Source organism: Empidonax traillii, unplaced genomic scaffold, assembly GCF_003031625.1.
Source record: "Empidonax traillii isolate 1590-97213 ecotype Southwest subspecies unplaced genomic scaffold, ASM303162v1 scaffold437:size906396, whole genome shotgun sequence".
In the NCBI taxonomy this organism is placed as follows: domain Eukaryota; kingdom Metazoa; phylum Chordata; class Aves; order Passeriformes; family Tyrannidae; genus Empidonax; species Empidonax traillii.
In genome coordinates this window covers 387131-411506 of record NW_020955630.1, presented here as the reverse complement: position 1 = coordinate 411506, position 24376 = coordinate 387131, and the positions used below count along the sequence as shown (strand labels likewise).

The 24376-nt window shown below is 36.8% G+C and overlaps 1 long non-coding RNA gene across 1 annotated transcript; it reads left to right on the top strand.

Moving 5' to 3' along the window:
* The first annotated feature begins 5358 nt into the window (after window positions 1-5358).
* On the top strand, window positions 5359-6823 carry LOC114062800. The gene is made up of 3 exons (XR_003572457.1): window positions 5359-5465; window positions 6170-6228; window positions 6707-6823. It is a non-coding gene; the product is annotated as an uncharacterized LOC114062800 (long non-coding RNA).
* The last annotated feature ends 17553 nt before the right edge of the window (window positions 6824-24376 follow it).

The window sequence follows — 24376 nt, the reverse complement described above, 5'->3', positions numbered from 1 at the left end:
CAAACAAACAAACCCAAAAACACAAACACAAAAAAAACCCCACAAACAAACAAACACAAACAAACAAAAACAAAAAAACAACAACAACAACAACAACAAAACCACCCTAGATTAAAGGCTATCATAGGCTTACCCATATTACATTGAGTGCACCTCATTTTTTCTAAACCTGGAAGCTATAATCACCTCCAGGTCAGTTTAACATATAGGTGGGAAACTGCTTTGAAATACTACGTGTTGCAGGCACAAGGGAACCAGCTATGAATGAGCCTTCATCTGCAGAAATCAAATTAGTTTGTCCTTTGAGATAAATAAGGGGAGAGAAGAAGGAAAAAGTTAATACCAGGTATAAACTCTTGAAAAACTTGCATCTAAGCACAGGATTAAGGATTTGGTTCATGCTGATCAGTTTGAAACATTCTTGAATAGGATGGCTTGAATCTAAGTAATAAAACTAAAAACTGGACTGCAGACCCAGATTTTGAATTGATGAGTTTGGAAGCACATAGAGCTTTGGTTTTAATCTTGTTGTAAAGTTCATAGCTAGATCAAAGCACAGAGTTTGGGGGCAAGATGATTTCCTGTCCTGAATGTTTTTTATGATTTATAGTAGCAGAAATTAACCTTAAAATGTAATACAACTACATCCTTCACTTCTATGTTAGATTCCTGCTCCAACATAAATAGATGCAGTCTCCTCTCAACCTTCATTTAGAGGTACAGTTTGCTTTATTGCTTCATCACATTTCCAGGCATCAGTAGTAACCTTGGGAATGGTGCACTACAAGAGTCAGCTTCTTTGCATTAGAGGTTACCTGCATTTTCACCCATGCAAAGAAAATTTCTTTCTGATTAACTAAATCCCTTGTAAGTCCTAACTAGTAAGAGTTCCCAAAAAGCAAGAAAGGTGCAAAAATCAAGCTGACTAATAGAGACTAACACAGAATAAGAATATTCACACTTCTTATGAATGTTATTCATGTAGTGATAAATCTTTATCCATGTTCATGTGCAAATGTAGAATATCAAGTCTTGTTCTCTATTATTGCTTGCAATTGCCAGAAAGTGCTAAAATATCTGTGTTGCTTTTTTTCTCAGATTTATGGCATTTATGAGCTGTAGATATCAGACGTTTTCCAAACAGTGATATCATTTAATGGAAGAAAGACAACACTAAAAATGCTTTAGCAATAGTGGGTGCTATCTGCTCTTGCACAAAAAAACTCTTGAGTCCAAAGTGGCTTGGTGAACGTTTGTCCTAGAAAAATTCAGAACTACAGAAATTTGTATTTCTTCTTCAGTGCCAAATAGCAGGCATTTGAAATTTCCTTAAAGGTGAATCTTTTTCAACAGAGAAGGCATGGAGAAGAAGCAGCATGGGGGGAGACAGAGTGAGTGCCTCTTAGAAGAGCATATGTGAAATTCCACTTTGAGAAGCATAATAAGGAACTGCTCACGGTAATGTAAAACAGGACCTCTAACTTGTTTTGTTGATCTTAGTAAAACAGGCTCAATAGTGAACTCTTCACTGGGGCTAAATACAGGAATCCATACACTCTGAAAGTATGCACACAGGGGCACAGGGCTGCCACATTGTTTGTGCAGAGGGACCCAACACGAAGAGCTGGCAAAGCGATCTCGTTTTGCAAGCAAAGTTACTTGAAGCTCCCCAGCCACGATGCATATGTGTTGTCAGTTTAAGGCAGCTAGCCCCAGACTTGGAATACGCTGGCTGCGTGCCTGCCCTTTGCCCAGGCAGGGGGCTGGAGTGGGGGACTGCAATGCCTGATGATTCCTACTGACAGCAGTTGCCTTGTTGGATAGCAAATGGCAGAGTCTGCTTTTAAAATACTCCCTCTTTCACTTAATGACAACTCTCTGTATGTCAGAGAGGTTTTCATTATTTAATGACTAAAATATCCCATGATATAATAACATTCTTTTTCTCAGCTTATTTAAAGAGTTTATTTCCCCTGTTTTCAGTAGAAAGGAGGAGTTTGCTTCCTTATTTACTAAAGTTACCATTTGAAAGAAGAATGAACACTGCTGAATATCGCTGCATGGTACTGTTGGATTTAGTATGCCCACATTATACTTATTATTCTTTTTATTATTCTCCCTGATGCTGCTGAAGCACTTAAAGCTCCCAGTAAAAGTGATATTCAGCTATGCTGACTATTATACAAACAAGACTGCCCCTGTTCATAAGGAATTCTTCTGTAATTTCTTCTGTCTCTGCATGTTACAATTTATTCATATGCCTACTGAGTTTCAAGTCAGTGACACTTTACTCTTCCATTAATTTCTCAAGTCTTTCTTGAATATTTTATTCAGAGTTGCTTTAATTCTTTGTCTAGAAGATGCTTTTTTAAAATATTAAAGGTGATTTCACATGGCAGTATAAAGCTCTATAATGTGTATTTTCCACATCCTGTTTGAGGAAGTGACCAGGATGTAGTAGTTAGAAAGCAGAAATACTGTGGAATCAGGAAAAAAAAAAAAAAAAAAAAAAAAAAAAAAAAAAAAAAAAAAAAAAAAAAAAAAAAAAAAAAAAAAAAAAAAAAAAAAAAAAAAAAAAAAAAAAAAAAAAAAAAAAAAAAAAAAAAAAAAAAAAAAAAAAAAAAAAAAAAAAAAAAAAAAAAAAAAAAAAAAAAAAAAAGGCTTATTTTGCAACATTTCTGATGCAGACAAATCAGGAAGCACAGATTTTTCTAAAGAAAGCATGCTGTTGTTAGGCAATCTTCTGCTTTGCTTCTGAAACATTTATCTACTCACTAACCTATAATTCTCACTAGAAAACAGATCAGAAAAGAAAGATGTTTTCCTTTTTTTTTTTTCTGATTGTGAAAAAGCACAGACTCACAAAATCTGAGCAAACAACAAAAAAAAGATGAGTGAAAAAACAATTAAAATATCTTTTCATAAGACATCCATATATGATAATTATGAGATATCCTTAATGGCCACAACATTCTCTGGTAATTCCTGGTTTATTCTTGGGTGTGTTGTATTCTGAGAAATCTTCTGCATGTGACACAGAGGAAAGTCAGTGGGAAACCTGTTCCCACATAGATTTTAAAGCAGGAGCATTTTAAGTTCTACAGAACTCTGCGATTTTCTCTCTATTAACTCTCTTAATGACATCAAAACATTTATAGCATGTATTTTAAAGGGTGCAATATCCATCCGATAAACACTAACATTTATTTCAAAGTACACTTGTAATAACAATTTTTCACACATTTTCAGAAATGTGTAAATAAGAATTATTGTTTGTATACCAGCTGCTCCTCCCCACTATATTCCGTTAAGGTTTTGTCATTGGTGTTAGTAATATTTTTTTTCAGGAATGCCACAGAAACCACAACTTTCAATTTCATTTGCTTACAGACATGTAAAAGAAACACATGGAAAAGCAATTAAAAAAATTGTAACTTTCACAGTTCCCTGAAAGTTAGTTCCTGCAGTTTCTCAGTTCGGGAACCTGGGCTCACCAAAACAATGAGCACAAATCGAGCTGCTCAATTCTCACTCTGAAGAATGTCAGTGAAAATTGTCATAGAACAAGCAGCACATTTTTATGGAGTAATTATTTTTATCCTCCGTCCCTATTTCTTTCTTATTCTATGTATAATTTCTCTCCAGGCACTTGGATTCAAAGCCTTTTGGTATCAAAAGACCTCTAGTTGACTTAGCAGAGCTTTGAATGGGCCTGGGCTGCTGTAAGGTGGGAGCTAATGAAAATTGTGGTTTTTCTCCCCTGGTGCCCTCTCAATAAAGTTTGCCAAGCTGCATAAAAAGCAGCGGCTCTATTTTTTTATGAAAGGAAACAAGGCTGTGCAGAGTGCCACTACCAGAATTATCTACCAAAGTTCAGTGCAGGCTGGCTAGCACTGAGACAGGATTTACCTCCTAGTGTGTGATGAGAGATGAGAATTCAATGCTTTGCTTTGCTTTTTCTGCTTTCCTTGTGTTAAAAAAAGAAAAAAAAAAGTTCAAGGCTTTTCACTGAATGAATTGAATTGTGAATCTGTGTTGGGGGATGAGGGGGGAGGCAAGCTAGTCATAAGTACATTCAGTTTTACCTCCTTGAAGTAAGAAAGGAGTACTGAGAAGGAATACTGAGCACTACCTTCTAGTATTAAAATACAAGATTGCTTTTCAGTAAAAAGATCGTATTTCAGACAAATTGAAACAATATTTTAGGATATATCTGTCCTCTAAAGTACTAAAGAATGGATATTTAGCAGTGATCTTTCCACCTTTGGAGCATGTTTTAAAATAAATTATTTCCTCGAGATGGTACAGCTACTCCCTGAAGTAGAACATAAATTTATTATACTCAGATGTTTTCACATAGGAAGGAGACCAACAGAACACCCTGGGTGGGAAGTATGCATTTTAAAATGACTTTCAAAGGAAAAGTTTTTTTTTTCATGTCGTACTAGAAAATTGTCATTTCCTTGTTATGATTGCAAATGCACTTCCTTTCATTCATGTGGAAAGTCCAAAAAGGGTCAATTATTTTCTGTGACTTGGAAAGCCTCTCTAAAATAGAAGCTCATAAAAATTTGTGGTTTTTCAAGAATTAATAGAACCAGTCATCAAATATCTGTGTATTAGAAGTGTACAGAAGCATGTGAAAAAAAGAGCACACTGGATAGATGTCTGCCACCACCACAGGGGGAAGAAGAACAACAGAGCTCAGGTGAGTGGTGGCTGTGCAGCCCAGAAATGATATGTTGCAGGTGAGAAGTTAAGAGCAGCCTACTTCTGACTCTGCCAGGCATTTCCTTCAGTGTTTTGACATACCTGTTAGTGTGCCCATTGTTCAGCTACTTTTAATTAAGATGCATTGCGTTGGCACCTCAGACATACCAGACAGAAAAGAAAGTGCATACGTGGATTGCACATGCACAGCAAATCCGACATGTCCAGGCAGGTCTGAGCCAATGTGACTGAGGTAAGAAGGGACAACACATGTGATGCTTTGCAGAAGCACTGGCATCCTGCGTGGGTGCTGTGCAGTCAACCAGGGCACGTCTGATGCTTTCCCCACAGTAAGCACAGAGCCTCTGGAAGAGCCTTATTCCGTGCTTCTACACTGGTAACAGGACTGCAGTGAACACAAATGTCATTTCCTACTCACTGGCATCTTCTGGTGACCTGGATATGCTAAACTCATGGACAAATATTCAGGAACATCAAATGCCGTCCATACAATGTTTTGTAATGGAAAGGGAGGACATGGCCAGGGAAACCCAGATTATGGGAATAATCTTAACCTTAGGGGAGTGCATCGGAGGGAACAACAGCATCTTGCACAAGGAGGAAGAACCCAAGACAGACAGAAGCATGTAGCCTGGAAATCAGACGATTGCTGTCAACAGAAATTCTCACTATGTTTAAAGCTATGAAAAGAACATCTGATTTTTTCTACACATTTTAGACAAAAAAATATATAGGTTGTTCTCCTTTTCTTTCCTAGCTATGAATTCATATATTAAAATTCCCCCCCTGAATTCAAAATATTGGCATGTCAAACTTTGAAAGAGGTGCTCCCCATCCCATGGAGCTTTTTTATTTTTTTAATTGAAAGAAAAATAAACTTTCCTAAATACATCTGTATGTAATATCCTTGATAAAGAGTAAATGAGAGAAAGCATCTGCTACATTCTTTTGAATGTAGGACAAAAGTTTCTCCAGTTATACTTGCTTATTTTCTTGTCTTTTAGAATAAAAGAAATTTTTCCTTCTGCCCACTATCAGCATACAAAATAATATTTATACTTGAAAGTGTGATCACAGGAAATGTTACTCGGGTATAAACACTGTTTTGTGGGTGAGAGAAGTTAGAATGTTTTGTTTCTATCAAAGATATCAGAGCAGCCATCTGTATATAGGTTATGCTATCTGTAAGCTAGTGTCAAGTTTTACTGTTCTACCGCCTGTGCTCTGATTTTTTTCCTGGTAAGGTTTCCATCATATGCTTTTGTTTTCCAAGCCAGTGGGAAAATCTTCCATTTTCTTTTGTAGTGAGCACTTAAAATATTGAAAAAAAAATCATTAAAAGAAATAATAAAAATGAGGATGACACTGGGGGAAAAGTACTATTGCCTGATTCAAGAAATTTACTCTCATTCCTGATACCATTTTCATACCCTCACAGAATGGTTGAGGTTGAGAGAGACCAAAGCCACCAAACCCAGAAGGATATCAAGTAGAAGTGTAAGTCTGTTCCTAGTCTGGTAAAATATTTGTTGATAAATTCTCTCCTGCAAGGAAAGTTGTCTTCTGCATTATTCATTGCCCCATAATCTTGCTTGGAAAGCAAAGAAGTAACAGTGGGACTTCTACCAAAGAAATATTTTTTTGTTTATTGGTAAGCCAGAGAAGCAGCTCAGCACCTGTTTGTGCTTCTTCTTTTCCCGTTCTTTACTTACTTACAGTGAACATTAAATTAGACAAAGTAAATTACATTTCTTTTAAATTACAGACGGGCTTATAGTCACTCATGGAAGTTTCTTAAAATGTTAGGAAAACAATAATCATGCTTACATTTTGACCATCATCTCCATTCAAACTCAGGCACTGCAAATATGTATTATCAGTAAGTAGAAAGTAAGTACTTGAAGCCAGGTGCACTATTTGAGGGGAGATCACAGCCAGGTGGTGACATGGTAGAATTCCATTTTCTGTATTCTAGACAAAAGTCAGAAAAAGCAAGAAGCTGCAAATCATTTCCACCTCAGTGTGTCAGAGCCCACAGTCATTTACTCCCTAATGACATCCCAGGACTTGGAATAAAAGGGATGGGAATCATGTGAGACTCTTCAAGGTAACACCCTGTCCTCTCAAATCACGGTTAAAGTCCCTCCTGTTTTCCCAATTATCAGGACTTTTGCTGTGTTTGTGTGTTTATCATTCCTCTGGTTTTGCAGATGAGGAACTTCAGAATGGAGAAATGGAATGAACTGACCAAAGCGATTAAGGAATTGGTGCCAGACTCCAAAACTAAATCCAGATGAGCCCACGAGGCAATAAATCACAGATGAGTTTGGCATGAAAAAACTCTTCCTTTTTAAATGCTAGGAATGCACTTGCTGTGGCCCAAGAAAAAGATGAGTCTTGATTCATCTGTAATCAAAGCCATAGTATGTAGAACGTGCTGGAATTAGAACACCGGGCAAAAAAAAATGTTTGGAAAATGTCAGATTTCCCAGGAATTTATCCAATGGTTCTGAGGATATTTTGTCTTTAATAAACTGTCTACAGTTGTGTTTTTTTCTTTACTCACCTTTTATTGCTAACACATTCAATCAGATCTAATTTGTTTATTTTATTTGTATAAATAGAAGACTATAGAGTTCAAGACAGCACAGCTCACAGATTGAAACCAGAAGATGATTTGATCATTCTCATGTTTTTCCCAGTGTACTGGGTGGTTCTTTCTTTATTCCCTTCCATCCCCCCTCCTCTCCTTCCTCCACTGCTGATGTTAATCAGAGTGAAAGGAAGTGACTGTTTTCCATTGAGAATGTTGATATTTGGTGAAAAAATAAGGGGTGGGAGAGTGAAAGGTGCACAGAAAACAAAACAAAACAAAAAGTTTACTGATTAATTCCTTTTTATCTTTGCCAAATGCTGCTCTAGTGTGGGAATGGATGGAGCTGGCAGTCACTTTCACTAAGCCGGAAATACCATCTTTAATAAATTCAGTTAAAGGACTGGATGGACACATAAATCTCTTTGTGTTTGACAGAAGCAATGTAATGTCAGAGGAGAATTTAACAGGGATCTGAGGTCAGCCTGTTTACTGTCTTTTTCCTTCTGTCTTTCTGACTCTCAGTACAAAGCTGAAATATTTACACTTAAGTATTGCTAATGCAGGATGTTAAGGTCATCAGCATGAGAACAGAGTGACAATAGTCTGTGTAAAAAACTATACAAGCTTCTTCAAAATGCTATATTTAAATACACTGGAACTCCCTTTGACTTTGTTCTGCCTCCCAAAGCCAACATTTTACTTGACTATGCATAATCCACCTTTCAAGTGCCTAGCACCTCCAAGGCTCAAATTCTGCTCAAACTGTTCTCAGAAAATTTTCATTATTACTACTTTCTAGGGCTTTGGTTGTTTACTAGGAACTTTGATCATTATTTTAGATTAACTAAATAATTGACTTCCAGTTCCAGCAAGTGTATTAAATGCTTTCTTTACATAGCACAATCATATTGTGCTGTGTCTTCACAGACCATGTACTCTGCAGCTGCTGAGGGAGCCAGGTGACTCTCCATTCTAACAGCATTTGTGCTGCAGAATCTCTACCAAAGGTGCCTGTGCCATTCATATGATAGTTCCTCAATAGAAACAGCCTAAGGTTGTCTTCCCTGGTAAGAGTCTGTACACGTGAGTTCACTTGCAACTTCTCAATCCTAAGGGTATTTTCCACGTACCTACGCCTCTCTTCAGTTGTAGTACATTAGCCTTGCCCTGCTAAGGCTCTTATACTTTTCCTGTCTCCTCTTCAAGATCGTTGTGGAACCTTTCCTCAAAGACTCCTGAGAGCTCCTCAAAGCCTAGCCCCACTAATTTCCTTCCTCATAAATGCAGAAGTGTGTGAGTAGATCATAGCTACTGGTCTTCTCACATATATCGCCAGTATCTGACTAAAAGTCACCTTCCTGTTTTAAAACTCCTATGAATCTGAGGCACCCTGAAGTATCTCAATTTTCTTTCTTTAATATTTAAATAATGATGTCAACAAATTTCTGGAACTGATAAACAGATTGCCTTTGTAGATTTTGTTATTTGTAATAACAGCATGCCACTCCCTCTCAGCAGTTCGCATTCCAAACTTAGTCTTCATCTAGAGACAAAGTCCCTCTCCACTTTTGTCGTGTTTTTCCTTAATTTGTACATTCATTTGAATATTTTTCTTTTTGCTCAAATAATTTGGGATAGACTTTCAAATTAATCTATTTATTCAGTATGGAAGGACGAAAATCAACGTAAGTGTATATACAGTTTGAAGAATATTTTTTATGAAAAAACCACAGTCTGCAAGTATTCCATCTACTTACTCTGAAGCGATTGCTTAGTTTATTGGTGTAAGTCACAAATGGCTTTAAGTAATCAGTAATTTTATATCTCTTAGGTGATGTTCCAAAACTCTGTTACAAAAGAATGATTACACCATAAAGAGTCTCTAAATGTTATTCTTTAGTGAGTTGAAATCTCACTATAATATTCACTAAATACAGTGTTTATGTCATAGGTTTTCCAAAAGTGGATACTCAGTAACAGTGACAATAGAAAACCCAAAAAGCTATGACAATGAATAATTCAGCTATTATGAAGCAATACTTCTACATGACTAAAAGTAATGAATGTGTTGCTTCCCCTTCAGGAATGACTTGGTAGATTTGCGTTCATCCTACTTTTTTTAATTTCCTATCAAGACAATATGACCAAGAGAGTATAAACTAATTGGTAAGAACCAATTAGCATTTTTAGTAAAAAATAGATCACAGAAAAAAACTCATCTTTATTTTGAATGTTGTGACTGAAGAGAAAGTTCAAGAGATGGGAAACTAAATTAGTTCTGCTTGTAAATTATGGTCTTAGGCCTTTTCCAACAGTGACTTCTTGGTTTTGCAGCAAATGCCTCTGATATTTTCCAATTCAGAGTGCTCCCTTGCTGTGAGCCTTCTTGCTATGAGGCCACCTGGGATCAAAGCTACTTTCCCCCTCCTGTGGTCTCAACTAACTCCATTAACTCTAATTACAAACACTTCTGTTATACCAACCAGATTTTATGGCTTCCAGTGAGTGAGCTACACAGAGAAGGAGAAAGTCCACATGGTACTACTCAGTTCCTTCTTCAGCATTATTGCTCGCCATACATTAACCTCATTCATGGTAAGCTCCAAGTTAGAATCACTTTGTCTTTACCTTGTGTAACTAAATGGAGGTTTAAATTGTTTCTTGAAGTACATCATTCCAGAAATTAATGAACTGGGCCAAAGCAAAAGTTGTACAGGATTTAATTTGTCATGTGTATCAAGAGTCCCAGAAACAGCTATAGTTTATAACGATGCAGCTAACAACTTTTCTTATTGCGCAATGCCATAAACCAAATGTGTGTCATTCTATATATACAACACACAGGGATGCATGCATCACTTGCTCTCAGCTTGATTTCTGATGTCAACGTTTTTCAAACTGTTCTTTAAATTTAAGTGGAAGATGAAAACTACCAGTTTACCAAGGATTGCACATTATATGACAGAGGAGTTACAGATTCTACCTGAAAGGGGATAAATAATACAGTTCTGGACTTATACAGTAATGGTCACAAGTGAAAATTCCCTTCTAGGGACTGTGGCAAGGAAAGCCTAACACTTTTCAGAGATGCAGAACCAAATACGCTCTAAAACCTGAAACAGCTTCCTCATTCCCTACTACTCCAAGCGATAAAATACATTTGCTGGTAATTAAATAGCCTTGATGAACTTTCTGTCCTCAGCTACCTATGGAAATACTGTCATAGTTTCTCCAGCAAGTACTACAGTCCTTTTTCTCCTTCAAGAAGCCCATTCATGCTCAGCCCTGCCCTCATTATGTGCTGTTTATCTGCATTTGCCTAACAGTCCATGCAAAGAGCCAGTGTCTTCTTCTTAAGCTCTGTGCCCAAGAAATCCCTGAGATACCTTTAATGACTTTATTGGTCTGCAGAAGCAGCTGAAGAGAATCCTTCCACTGCTGAGCACGGATCAAATTGTCTTCCTCACCTAGAGAAATTTCATCTTCATCTCCGTGACAGCCAGTCATGCTCAAAATTTGGTTTATCCCCTGCTACCTTATAAATCAACTTACTTCTACAGCTGAGGGCTTTACTTCATTGAGGATGAGTGAAGATGCCAGTGGAGGAGAGAAGAAAATAGCAGCTGAAAATGAACGGAGAAACTGTGCAACAGGAAAATCAAACTGGAAATCCCATAACTTCACCCACCTAAAAGCTATACATCTAATTTAAATTATCTAGGCTCCATCCAAAATCAGTACAAAAAGACAGACACTTCTGGAATGGATCATCTCAAATAAACTCTATTTTCTGAATATCTCTTTAAATTCAATTTTTTATTTTGAAATGTTGGTGGTTATAGAAAGAACCACATTGTAATTTCTTGAAATCACTCATTCTTCATTTTAAAAATATTAAAATTTTAGTTCTTCATTTTTGGAAAGGCATTTTTTTCACAAATTTCATATAATAGAATTCCTGGTTTTCCATAATTTTATTAATCAGAATTAGTGAGTTTTTTCCTCCTCTGACTACAGAACTCGCCTCAAAATAAATGTTGACACATACAACAGTCATTGATTCCAAAAATCCAAGATGGAAAAATTTTGCCTAGTATGCTAATATGTATCCTACAACATCATTGTTGACAAGAAAAGAAATCATCATTACTGCCATTTCTCTAAAAATTAGAAGAAAAGTTTTCAGTCATAAGCAGCTGAAACTGCTGCCACACCTGGAGATAGATTTCAGTAGTTATTTGTAAAAAATAGATGCCTAAATTTGTATTAATCACAATAGACTTTTAACTAAACAAAGTTGTAGTAAAGCACTTACGGACTTCAAAATGAGATGCAGCATTACTGGCTGCCTGAAATTGGTGACTTATTTGATAAAGAGGAAGTGACCAAGAGAGAATATTTTATTGATTAAATGTCTCAGGAACAATAAAACCTTTCAGGAAAGAAAAAAGATGAAATCCACTTTTTTTTTTTTTTTAATTTCATCTTCAATCTTTTTCTGAACCTAAAGATGTGAAATGTTTAATCTTACTGTTGTTCTTACTCTTACAATTCTGGCTGCAGTAGTTTGGAGTTTATCTGAGAAAAGACGGTGTTAAACTTACATCCAGATCATAGCCTGGCTTCCAGCCATACAGGAAAATTGAGAGTCATAAACTGTCCCCTTACTCCCTAGGCATCTCAAGTTTAAGCTCAAGAGAAATAATTTCCAGAAAGTAACTACTTCCAACTGTGTATTTGCCAGGACTGAGACTGATGGGACAAATAATCCCCCTCTCCCTTCCAGTTCCTCCAGAACAGATCAACATATGTGTGTGTGCTGACTCAGCACAGAAGACATTTGAAACACACCTGGTGTCAGATATTTCCCCATTAGAAGTAAAGAGGTCATTAAGAGAACACCAGTATGTCTCTGGGATTGCTGTCAGGAAAGTATGACTGAGTGCATTCACCCTGATTAGTTTTAGGAGTTCATTGCAGTTATCTGTCTTCAGATGTTCAAGACTTTTACCTGTTCCCATAAAGACGATTTACCCTGAAGTCTACTTTCAGCCTTTAATACTGCTATCTCTACCAGGAATTTAGTTTGTGAAGGACATAGTTTCCTGCAGGAACAGGGCAGTCAAGCTGAATTTGACCAAAGGTTCCTTCATCCTGCCATTTAGTTTTGACAATTGACAGGTGCAGGCACCAAGGGAAAGTGCAAGGCCGTTTTAGTTTTTCTCCTGGATTATTCTCTGAGGTCCAATAAATTGATTTATGGACTTGCTGAGACAGGGGTAGCAGAAAGTTTCCCAGGTGCACTGTCATTTGCTACCATCAGTTTGTCCACTCCCCTTTTTAGTATGTGTAAACTTCTTGCAGCCTTCGTGTCCCATGGCAATGGGTTCCACTTCTTCCCAGTTACAGGGTAAGGAATTACCTTTTTGTCTGCACTTTGAACTTGCCAGCTGCTCTGTGATGACCACCAACTCATAAAACAGAGAAGATGAATAAAAATTGATCCCCCTTCACCCTTTCAGTGCCATTCATGTTTCCATAGGCCTGTGTTGTATTTGCGCCTCAGCTAGTTCTCTCTCTGTTGAAGAGCTTATTTACTCATTCCTTGAAGAGAAAGCATTGCTCACCCTTGGTGACCTTCTCTGTATTTGTCTAAGGGTCTTTCCCAGGGAGTAATTCAGAACACTAAAATTAATCCTTGCTCTGAAGCACTCCCTGGTGGGAGCTTCTCTCTTTCTCCATTGACAACATAAAAGGCTTAAGGATACCAAGGGCCTCCACTTACACACCTCAGTTAAGCACAGGGAAAGCTCTGCATCACCGTTTCATTTTAGTAATTTTCTTGTTTATGGGAATTAAAAATAACACAACAGTTTGATTTTTTTTTTAAAGAATAGAATTATTATTCTTACTCTGTGTAAGAAATAGATTGCTAAGATAAAATTCCAATATGACATGTCTTTCACAAAGAAGTAAAGACCACTACATGTGAGGGGAAAGCGTTTGCACAACTTTTACACAGAGTTTTTTTCATTACTAAGTTTGTCCACAGGTTGGATTGCTTGTGAATTCCTTCCAGACTGAACTGTGTGGTGGTTGCAGTTAGCAATAACAAGGCTTTTATTTTTTTCCTAAGACTTACTTGCATGAAGCGTTCGGTATTCAATTGCTGGAATTAAGCCTATATATTTGATTTGTCCTAAGTCGGCAAAGTTGTTAATGCTCTGACTGAATTTTTCCCAGCATTAATGTTATTGATTTTTAATACACAATAATGAGAATTAAATCTGGCAAGGAAGCTAGCATTTAGACAAAGAATACATAAAATTTCCCTTTTGTACCCTATGTCATCCTTTTTGCTCAGGATTCCCAAAAGTAATGTCAAAAATTACCCTGAGAGCTGAAACATATAAAAATAAGAAAAATTGCATATGTGTGTAATTAGGCAGGTCTAATGCTGGAGGAAAGGCCCATGTAAACATTGCCCAAATATCACCTCCATCCTCCTTTCCTTTTATCATGCAAACTTCCATTATGTTTGCATTCACTTTGTAATTTGAGTATGGCTTGATCTTCCCGCATGTGCTGTGCTGGTGAGCATTAATTTTACTCCAAAGAAAGAGTTGCCATCATTTTTCATTTAGATAGGAGGAAAGAATATTCTATTTTGTAGCAATCATCTTGGTATGTTGTGTGTCTGAAATGTTTCCAGAAAGTACAGATAAATGGTGTGATATTTGAAAAACAGGGCACCATATATTTTGAATAGTGTCTAGGAAAGCTTGCAGGTTGTCCCAGACTGGCTCTGTCTGTGAAGTCTGAGACAGTCTTTCTGACAGAGTAAATCTGTTGCTTATCCAACAGGAAGCCACTTGTTTCTCCTTCTCATTTCTGAAGGAGGAATTTAAGCAGTATGCCAGCAGGAATAGTAACTCCAGACAAACTCCAGATTATAGGGGGCTTGATGCAGCAAGGAGTTGCAACAAGACCATTGCTTGGGACACATGAGCAGCTCCATTGCTGGTATTCAGGAACCACACTGAATGTCCAAGCACACTATTAGATGATCAGAATGAATTTATGGAATTAGGAACAAAAGAAATACCCTTTTACCAAATGGGAAACAGATTCTCTGGACTAATGGAAATCTACCTGTTAATCACTTGGCATCTCCTTATTCTTACTGAAGCACAGGAGATGATTCTTTTTATCCTTATCCTTTTCCCTTACATTTCTGACTTTGTGATGAGTGAGGCAAGGGTGTACTTAATGCTGAAGTTCACTTCATCCATTCATGACCTTTGTAGGATGGCAGCAGCAGGGGTAGCAGCAGAACATAATCATGTACCAGAATACTTTCAGAATTCTTTCCATCTTTCTTATGCGGGGTTATATTTTTATTCTGAGGCTGCAAGGAGATTTTTCTCAGTCATCGTTTATAAGCTGCTTTTGTTTTCCATCTATTTTGTTGGGGGGAGCAGGGGGGGCAGGAAGGTACCATTTAAGTTAATTTAAAATGTTAGTTTAAATGGTAGATGAAGTTTTATTTGAAATCTCTAGAATGACATAAACCTTTTGAGCATGAGACTAGAAATTTCCATTACACCCTAAGAATGGATAGCTCTAAAGATCATACAGTACAAAGCCATCCTTCTCCTTTTATCTATTCCCTTTTCTGCAGAGAGGAAGGGAAAGAAATGTTTCTAGACAGCAGAATTTTTCATGGAAGCTGTTTCATTAGTAGTCTGAGGATAATTCTTCCATCATTTAATAGGTTTAATGGTTTTGTGCCCTCCGTAAATATGCTACAATGAGTCTATCTCACTGAGTCTAGAAATGGGAAAATCTTCACTGACTGTTAAGTGATCCTTTGTGCCTCAGTGGGATTAAACTTTTCACTTTCATTTATCTAAACACTGTTAAGAGGAATCGATTGCTTTTTTTTTTTCCTAGGTGCACAGGAAAAAATATCTGGTAATGACCAAAAAATATGCAATTTCACTGGAAATAGATGCCAAATATAATCCAACATGACCATAAAGTATGAGGTGTTATGATAAATGAAGAAAAGCAGTGAGATCATCAAGAAAATTAATTAAACATTACAAATTTCCTGGAAACATGTAGAACTACTTTGCATTTACCCAGTGAAATGTTTATAAAGTAAAAACATTTTCATGTATGTATTTAACACGTCGACCATCTAGGATCTATCTCATGAGTTTGATAAAATGATCATAATCATTTTTCATAAATAATTTACCAGAATAGACAGGAGTCTTAATCACTGTTGTTCCTTGTGCAAATGTTGGAATGGCAGGGAGAGCATTGCTCCTGGACTGATTTTGCAATGCATGGGCTGATTCCATTTTCTGTTGTGTAACACCTAAGGACTATCAAACATTGTCCATTTTGGCCTCACTGAATGTTTAGCCAATGTCAACATGATAATAGCCAGCTCTAGAGAAGCCACTTTGGATTACTTAATTCTACTGTAAATATACAGTCACTCCTATCTTACTCACTGACTCATCCAAATCAGCAGCTGGATGAAGAGCAGCCGGACAATGCTGGTCTAAACTAAATTGCAGTGGGTAGGCTTGCCTCTTCCCCAGTGCCCTCTGCTGTGAAAATCCGTTGTCCTCAAAACTGCTTAACTTATTCTCAATATCTGTACTTTTGCATTATTTGGTTTTTTATTTTGGTTCTACTTTTGGAAGTTCAAATATTCATACTGGGAAAAAAAGCAGGCCAGCACCATCATACAACCCATCACCCCAATATTGTTTCTGTCATAGGATAAGCATCTAAGAATGCTGGATATTCACAACTGGTTACCTCAATATTTTTGTCTGTGGGAAATTGTTTCATAGCCCAGCTTGTACACATGCAGGCACAGTCACACACATGCACACATACAGACATACACTGAATTATTTGGAACATTTTTGTGATGCCATTGAAACCTCCATAGGCTTTTCATAGGTTTTGAAATCTCTTGTTCTAAGAGCCACAAGTGCTTGGAAATCTTAGCACCTTTTTGATTCAAATTAAGAGCTAGTTTCTTCAACCTTATTGCTCAACAATAAATTTTTCACAAGAAACAATGGATACCCAGGCTTCATACCAATAAAACTGTTTCTCTTGGGACTAAGTGGGAAACAAAAAAGCAAAAGCATCTGAAGTATTCTACTGTTAGAGTGTTGGAAGCAGCATAGGAAAGTAAAAAGACATTATTTGTGTCTTTGAATGTAATTGCATTTAACAACATCTACAGTGCCCTGGATCTTCAGATGTCAGCTGTCATTCCACTTTGAAAATTGTGATTTAAATGTTTCTAATATCTGCCTAATTTTATGATCTGTGTGTAACTGGGCTTGCCTGAATTTCATTAACTTCTCAATGCCTGTTTCTGTAAATAAAGGCTCTCAGGAATTCTAAAATACAGCTTTTAGAGGAGCACAAATTTTCACAGTAGCATATTACTTTGCTATTGATGACTTAGGGAAAAACACATGTAGAAAAAGAAATATTTTACACTCTAACACTGTCAACCCACTACAAGCTTAGAATAGCATGTCTAGGCATTTGGAAGGAGGAGTCTGGTTGAGGAACAGAATGGGAATGAGCAAGCTGATTTACTTTTAATACCACACATCTTCCCTGTGACTTAATATGCACATGGGACAGCTGAATTAGTAAATAAGATTCATTCAATACTACCCATGAAGTCAAGAATTTACAAATATTTATATAAATGGACCATATCATGTCCACAGAAACCATTATAAACTAACAAATAATGTAAGTATAGAAAGCTTTGACCCTGTATCAAAGTGTATAACTACCTGATATACAATGAGTGACATAAAAAGCAAATCTGAAAAATAATATTTGTATAATAAATTCACTACAGGGTAGGTGGAGGGCAGGGGGAACCAGAAAATGAACATTCTCTTTAAATGAATTAAACATTTTCCTGTATTATTTTGATCTTACAGGCAATATTAACACATTAGCTTCAGAATGAGATCTTTCCCTGAAGTTAAAGTACAGTGAGGGTTGTGTTTAAGTAACATTACATTTATGATGCAAACTGACCAACAGCCAGAAAATTCAGAACTAAGGTTGATTGATACTGTCTTCAGTTCATGCTATGATATCTGTTTTCCCTTCTCTTCACAAAGCCATGAGCAAATGGTGAGGTGTCAGTGTACTGCTGAATTTTCTGGCTTTTGTCAGTTCATGTCACAATATCAACAGTACTTAAGCACAGGGAGGGAGGTTGTATTTAATAACAATATCAGATTACATTAGACACTCCATCTTTTTTTCCTTCACTTATTGCTGAATAGCCTGTTTTTAGGCTTTTGGAATTCAAATTACATCTAACTTGACCTGTGCTTGGGTGTGTTTGGCTTGGAATGCAAATGTCCAGTTGCATAACGCCAAGGTCTCAAAAAAGAAAATAATTCTAGCACTCCTTGCTCTCTGTGCATGTATAAATCTTTGATCAAATGTACTGTGGAAGGACTGAGGTTAATACAGTCTCTTTATTAAAAAAAAAAAAAATTAAATAGTCAGGACAGCTGTAATGCTGGTGTCTAGAATTCAGACAAAATAGTGTTTTTTTGCTTTTATGCTTCTGAGTGGACTATTTCTCTGGGAGTCTTATAGAATGTTTTTTATCGTACTGACCTATTTCTGTAAATGTTTCTGTGCTAAAGAAAAGATAATACATTTTAGGCTTACCTGTCTCACGTTCCATGGGGTTGGTAGCATTCAACTTTCAGTCAGGTTTATCATAGCCTCATTTTGCACTTCAAGAAATACTATCTTTAAAAATTTGGTTATTTTCTATTTTTTATGATTACAGAAGAACTTCTAGAGATTGACTGGAATACTGATAAAGAATGAAGAGTTTTAATTAAGAAGGTACCTTTTACGAAGGTTACATTTCTATTTCAACACTGGATAAGTTTTCAGGTTCAGTCTCCTTTCCAGAAATGTTTGACTCAGATAGAACTAAGTCTCTGAACTCCAGTAATAACTTTGCTGTATATGTTTGAAATAATGAGAATAAGTATTATTGAGACATTTTGCTAAGAAAAAGTTATTCTGAGCAGCAAATTATGTCGTATTTCAGTAGTAGATTATGGTGTGCAATATGCCAGATAACTTCCAGTACCACGTTTTTAAAGCATTTAGGATTATAGTATAAATCTCACTCAAAACTAGAATAAAGACAGCTCTCGTATAGCAAAGATGATATCAAGTGTAAACAGCCTTAAAATATCCTACATTTATATTGACTTGACAGACTAAGGCAACGTTCCCACAGCCCTTTTTTCTTCTGTTTATTGAGGAAATAAGAGGTATTTTATCAATGCAAACAATATGTAAGTAATAGAATATTAATCCTTGGCACCTTGACGTTACTGAGATTGACTGTAATTTAAATAAATGTAGTAAAGTATATCCAGGAAATTACTTTGATGGGTAAAATATCAGAACTCTTTGACAGTTTCAAAGGTGGAAGGGGTGGTTTGTGGTCAGTGTTCTAATAAAAGACTGCCTAATATTTCTTCATCCTAGATCATGCCTTCAAGTGGACAGTGTTGCAGAGGAATTAAGTGTTCAGGAATACTTTTTTTTCTTTTCTATTTCTTTCAAAAATGGTTTTTGGTAACTGTGATGCGTTAGAAGTATTTTGCACACTGAAGAAACCTTTTCTACAGCCTGATAGTTTCCTGCAGGCTAAGATCTGCTCCCATTATCACCTCTACTTTTCACACTGCTGCTCCTTTTTTCAAACTTTTTTCCCGTTCTGTCCATGATTCTCTGATACTCCAATTCTATCTATAAATCTGCATTTTACGACATGTACAGTGGTGGAGTAGAGACAGCAAGGAAAGACCATGTGGAGCTCTGTATATTTTTAGTATATAGAAGTTATACTGAGAAATATAAAGCACAACAATAGAGAGGGATGGTATCTGAAGAGTAGTTTATGAGGAAAGGAAACTGCTCAAGACAGAATGGAAAGGGATGTAAATTCAAGTAGAAGGGGAAGGAACACTGTGGGCATACAGGAAAACTTCATGTGTAAAGCAGGAGCTTAAGAACTGAGAGATGAGAAATATTTTCTTTAAATTTAAGAGAAGGACAAAATAACTTAAGGAAACCACCAAGCCCCCAAAAGTCTGCATTTATAGTTAGGTTGCTCAAGTGCACTTCCCATCAGCACAATCATTTCAAATCAAGGAAACCACTTGTGGAGCCAGCATTAACCAACCTCAGTTTACACGTCTTACCACCTAAACATTACAGTACCCATAGCTATTTTCAGCACCCTCAGCTTGTTAATGAAAAGCCTTTAATTTCAGCATATAACCTTGTGCAAGACTCATACCCAGTTCTTTAAAAAAAAAAAAAAAAGCGCACTCTTTGTTCTGACCTCATGTTTATCTTTCTGGTGGCTAACTTATTAGCTGTCTTCACTTGGCTAGGGTAGACTTCAAAGTGGTTGTCTTTGAATAGCATTTTGAGAAATTTGAGGAACTACATAGGTATTTCATGTTAGAGATGAAAGGATGTTTTTAAGTAGAACAGATGAGACTATGAGTGTATATGTACATTACAAAGTTTATTTAACAGTCTGCTTCTATTTTTTTTCAGTATTCCAGTATATTAAGCTTCCTTGATCACCCTGGACACTTCAGAAATAATTTAAATTATGCCTGTAGCTTTGGTGCTATATAATATCACTCATATGTTAAGATATATGTTACCATTGCCTATGCTATTTATGTATTTTGCTATTTTCAAAGTATTCCCATTAATCTTCCATGTTACTCTTTTAAAAATCAGTATGTATTACTATTTCCCCAGTTTTTCTCTACTTTTTCACTGAATTCATCTCTTCAGGTACTAGCAGACTCAGAATTTCTTTTTTGTCTGTAGACAATATAACATTTCTTCATTGTACTACTTGAACTAGCACTGAAGGAGGAATTTCTTTCCATACTTTCTCTTGTTTCTGAGTCAGTTAAATGTCATGCCAGAATAGTCCACCGGTGAAGATTACACAGTGAACACTGAGAGATGAAGATGGCACTGCTGAACTAAAAGTCCAAGCAGGTCTGGCTAGTGGTATACGTTCACCATGTGCATACACATGGAAAAATATGTGTGGGTATGTGTATGCATATGGAAATGAATAAGCAGTCAGTAGAAATACTATTTGCAAAGGGAGAGAAAAGGAAACTGAGACAGCGGAATGTGGTGTTTGCATATAGAAATATCTGATTCTTAAGTGGTCAACACATTTTCCTGGTTCAGCTAGCAGTAGATTACACAGCAGTCACTTCAAAAGTTCATGTGACTAAGTAGTCTGGCGCTTTTCCACTGAACCACTCCTTTGTCTGAGGGTGAAATATTCATTCAAAAACTAGAAGATTAGGATCTCCCTCTTTCTATTTTGAATTTATCAGTTGCTTCCCTATTTAGAAAAGTTATATACTGAGTTCGGTTAGATTAAGTAGTTGTTTATGCAAGCTAGTTAATATAGCTCTTAGTGTAAAAAGAAAATATCCTGTACTTAATTTTGCCCCTAAAGCGGTGGAAAGGGAAGAAGAATTTACAAGCCCACTCAGAAGAAGCATAAATCAACACCTACCCCCACTAGATTAGAGGGGGAATCTAAACAACCATTTTATACATTTCTCTTCTAAATCATAGCCTGAGACTTTGCCACTTTGACTTTACTTGTGGGTCTCAGTGGAACTACTCACAAGTGTTAAACAGATGCTTAAGTGTTTACAGAAATGAGCCTAAGAGAATGACATACTTAATCCTGCTGCAAGATCGCAGGGAGGAGCTGAAACAAATTCCAACCAAGCATTCCCCAAACCCCAGATTAAACCAGAGAAGGAGATTCTGTCTGCTGCAAATAAGAAGTGGGATGCCAGACAGCTTGCTTCATATAAACTGCCAACCAGTGTTCCTAGTATGTAATCTCAGGAGTTACTGTTAAGTAGGAGGAAACTTGATTTGGTTGTAGGAGAATGTTGAGGGGAAGAAAGTAACACTGTTTCCACAGACAAAGAAAGATCAGTTATTAATTACTAAAAATTAATACAAATGTATGACTTTTATGGTGAGGAAAAGAACAGATAAAATAAAGAAACTTCCAGTTAGATACATCACAGATGAGAATGGAGTAGAGTCTGGTGAGTCTGGCTCACAAAGCAGTCTCACATCAGCCACACTGAAGATAAAACCAGAGAAAAGTCCTTCTCCCTCTCCTGCTGGGGAAAGATGTCCAATGGGCAGGTAATAAGATGCAGCGAAAGAACTGCTTTGAAGAGAGGGTCTAATAGTGAGGAAGAAAGGTGAAACAGATAATTCTAAAATTACTGGATAAGATGTTGTTATTTGAAGTTATATCACCCTTCCATAATTAACACTTTCCTTGTTTGCATACAGTGCTTGCAAGCTGGCATTAAAAGGGGCACATATGATTTTCTGTCTTGATAAGGTTGTAGGTGGATTAGTTATTTATATGGGCTTTGAAGTACCACAAACCTACCTTTTGTCCAACCTTTTCCAGAAGAACATAAAGGGTCACTGTGAACCAAAAAGAGCAACATGATTCTTTCTGTCACTCACTGGCACTTTCGGATTCCTCATGTAAGCCTATGTTTTCTGATTTCTTTTTTTCCTTTCTTCTGCTGCTTATGTCTTTTCCTTTTTCTCTTCAAGATTAACTGTACTATCCTATTAGTTTTTAAGGTAGTTTGTAATTACAATATCTGAAAAGAAATTCAATCTACCCAGTCCACTACATGCAGGTATCTGCTCTTTCAGGTTTATGAAAACTAGCTGAACTCATTTCTAAAGTCTCTTAGCTCACAGTTCTGTAACTGGAAAGCCTCCACAAAAGCAAGAAACTTGTAAAAGTCCTTTACAGTTGATTACCCTTTATGAAAACTTACCTACATACACATGCAAAGGCAAACTGACCTAATAGGACTCTGTCCTCTTTAAGTCTCTCTCATTTTCAACTCACAGTTACAAAATCACAGCATGGCTGATGTAGGAAGGCACCCTTGGGGATTGTCTAATCCAACTGCTCTCCTCAAGCAAGGTCACCTAGAGTAAGTTGCTCACAACCATCACATTTTTAATATATTTCTTGTCCAGTCAGAATTTTAATATATCCTAGGACAAAGTCACCACAACATCTCTTGGCAACCTCATCCAGTATTTGACCAGATTTGCAGTAAAACAACAACAACAACAACAACAACAACAACAACAAAAACCAACCAACCAAACAAAAAACCCCCACGAAACAAAACAAAACAAAACAAAACAAATTTGTGTATTTCAATTTGTGCCCATTGCCTCCTATCTTATCAGCGGGTGCCACTAAGAGGAGTTTGGCTCTTTATTCCCCACCATCAGCCCATCACAAGACCCCTCTTGATCTTTCTCTTCTCCAGGATGAATACTGTCAACTGCCTCAGCCTTTCCTCACAGGAGGGATGGTCTAGTCCTTCCCATGACCATAGTGGCTCTTTGGTGGGCTCTATTCTGTATGTCCATGTCTGCCTTGTACTAAGAAGCCCAGAAATGGGCCCAGCACTCCAGGTGATTACACCAGTACTGAGCATCAGGGAAGGATCAGCTCCCTTGACCTGCTGGCAATCCTGCTTCTAACACAGCCCGGAGGACTGTCTGCTGTGAGGGTACACTACCGTCTAGTGTTCACCTTGGGCCCTGACAGGACCTCCAGACCCCTTCTGCAAAGCTGCTTTCCAAAGAGAAATCTGGCATATCTCCTCTATTGTTTTGTCGTTTAAGCATACACCACTGAAAAAGTGTCTTGTTTTCTCCTAAGCTCATAATTATATTTATAACAATTTCTTGACCAGGAGCTTACTTCAGTACTCTCCTTTCTGAAAAAAAAAAAAAAAAAAAAAAAAAAAACCTTCTTAAATGCCTTTATTCATTTTCCACTAGGTGGTTAAACAGACTTACAAATATCTTAGAAAGGGTGAACATCCATAGTTGCACCAGTAGCAAAGCGGTGGGAAAATCTATTGGTAACTTAAAAGTGGAAGTTATAATAAAACACGAAGTTAGGGAGGAAAATGTGTTCAGCTTACTACACATCATTATGGGAGACTGCTCAGCATATGTTAAAGTTGTTTGCTGCATTGTGGCCTGTGGTTTTACGTAGTACAACTAGAGCAGTGTCAGTTCATACTGTTATTTCATATTATTTCTATGAATCTTCCTGGTGAAACAATTTTTATTTCTGTTAGCAGATGGAATTTGTCAAAGTGGGATCTTTGTTGTTGTTGTTGTTGTCATTGCTGTTGTTGTTGTTGTTCAGCAAGATGATACCTAATTTCTTATCTTTTCTGCCTAACATTTTAATTTGACATAAGCATTGCCCAATTATTATATTATATTTAACTATAATTTCATTATTCCTTCTTGTTGTTTTGGAGTCCCTTAAATGAATCAAATATTTTTTTAATGCTCTTACATCAGTTTTATTTCCTTTTTTTTGGGGGGGAAAGATGTACATTTCTTTTTTCTGCATTTAGAATTTATGAAGAAACATTGTAGTAGTTGAGTAACTGCTTACAAATTCATGTTAGTTATTTTTCTGTTGATGTTTTAACTCATTTGTACTTTTTCTTTCATATGCCTCCTCCTTCTCCTGTGGAAAGGTTATTTAAAGCTTTATGACTTTCTTATAATGGAACATACTGCTCTAAATGTCCTAGGTTTTGTAGGTCTTCCTCAGGTAGCTCTTTAAGAATAGACTAAGGAACTCACAGCACTTGCTTGCTGTCGGGCTACCTGGAAATACTTAACTTCCTGGAAAGGTATTTTTTCTTCATAAAAACAGCTCAAAATCTTCCTACGCTGACTATTAGTTCTGTCTAGAAGGAAAAGTTATTCTCTATCTACCTAGACTAATAATGCAGGAGTTTCTTGTTCCTTGGTAGGGCATGTCCTGCTCTGCAGACC